We start from the raw sequence: 2,053 nt of genomic DNA, 5'->3' as shown, positions 1-2,053 counted from the left end.
GGTCAGATTCAGCTCGCAATATGTGCCAACCTAATTTTGGGATTATCGAATGAGTTAAACCAATCAGACAAAGCGTAAGACAAAGATTAAAACATCAAAACAGTTGAATAAACAAAATCTATATTATATATCAAAGATGAAGGAATTGTCACGAAGTTACAATAAACCTAGAATTCATAGCATGTATCAGAGGCTAGACAGAATATAAAAGAAGAAAAATCCCTTTCAGGGAACCTGTCTACCAATGCAGGCGTCTTTCTAGGATTTAAGGATGGAGCTTGAGTAATCCTCGGTGAACGGAGCTTCGGAGGTGTCTTCAATGGAGGTTTGAAGGTTATGGAGGAGGTGGAGAGGATTTCTCAAGGTGGAAGCTAAGCTAATTACAAAAGTAAAAGCTTTTTAATTTACAATTGAAAATTCCTATTTATAGACGCGTCTCGGGCCTCGTTTTGACCTAATTTCGTGTCCTTGTTGGTGTAGGAAGACGTGGGGCCGAACGTGGCTTTGTGGGGGCGGAATTGGTCTTTTTGACCAATTCCCGCAGGTCTGCTCGCCGAGCAGGATTGCGACGAGCAGCCCCTGCTCGCCGAGCAGGCCTCTGGCGGCCTGCTCGGCGAGCAGGCATAGCCTGCTCGGCGAGCAGAAATGGCCCGGGGGGCCCTGCTCGCTGAGCGTTTTCGCCCGAAGCGCGCTTGATCCGTACCGGATGACTTCCAAACCCTTTTTCGTCCGAACTTACACCTGCACACGCATAAAAACTCCAAAAAACATTAGTCCAAAAGCCGAATTGATCCGTCAATCGCTTATTTTGAGCAAATGCTTCGTTTGGTGCGACTTTTGACGGACCAATTAGCTTCAAAAGATAACGGAATTCTATTATGCGTGTTATTTCGGCCGTATTTGCCTAAATTGATCACAAAACGAGCCTAAACGACGAAAAGTAAATAGAATGCTTCCAATTTCTAACTAACTCACACAAAAGCATTTAAATGCGAGAATTGCTCGCTTATTAGCCAAATAAACCTAAAAACCGTCCTAAAACCGTACCCAAAGATAGGGGTTTTTGACCCCTATCAAACCTCCTCGCATTTAAAACTTTACTTGTCCCCAAGTAAACTAAAAAAACTAAACCCGCCATCACAAGCAAGCTAGAAAACTTCCCAGTTTGACTAGGTGCTTGACACAATTTCGAGCATCTGTAATTACATGCATTCGGAAATACAAAGTAGAGACACGATATCCAAAAGCCGCATTTCAATTACAATAGGTCATAGTTTTAAGTAAAGGAACACATGTTCAATTGAACGAGCTTGAGGGGATCGCTAAGTAAAACACCTCACCATAGGTAGTTCACTCATTCACACAATTTTGGTGGCTAAAGTGTTTACTCTCGGCTTATATTCTTGCTTAGGATTACGTTGATTTTGAACGTTCATCCGAGTTCCTCTACTATGCTATATGACTCCGATGATATCAAAAACAGCCTCTAATTGGGGTTGTAATGTGGTTAGAGGGTTAAAGGTACAACAAAGGTTAAGTGTTCTAGCGCTACAACAACAAAGTTTAAATGGCTTTAGCAAATATGAAGCGATTGAGCTTTTTATTCGTCCCTTATTGTTTTCTTTTTGGGATGTTTTCTTTGAGACATTTTTGATTTTTCTAAGAACTAGGGAATGGAGTTCTTCCCTTTTGTTCGTCTCTTTTCTTTTCTTTTTCTTTTTCTGTTTTTCTTCTTCTCTCTTTTTTTCTTTTGGGATAGTGATGCTCATTCACTTCTTAGCCTTTTGGCTTGCTACTATAATGCCATAAACAACGATAAAGCGCTAGAGAAAAACAAAGGCTCAATTTGAGCTTTGCAAAAACAAAGGTTAAGTAGCGAACCAAGTTGTGGTTCGTAAAAACGGGTTAGAACGAAAGAAAAATCTACAAACTACGAAAATGTCGGCTCAAAGGGGCTTCCTAGAGTGGATGAAAAGGAAAAACAAGGTAAAGAAAAGGTTAATTCTAATGAGGCTGATTCATCGTTTATCATCTCAAATCATTGCATGTAGGT

This window comes from Euphorbia lathyris, chromosome 1 (assembly GCF_963576675.1).
Source record: "Euphorbia lathyris chromosome 1, ddEupLath1.1, whole genome shotgun sequence".
NCBI classification, from domain to species: Eukaryota; Viridiplantae; Streptophyta; class Magnoliopsida; order Malpighiales; family Euphorbiaceae; genus Euphorbia; species Euphorbia lathyris.
This window is presented reverse-complemented; position numbering follows the sequence as displayed.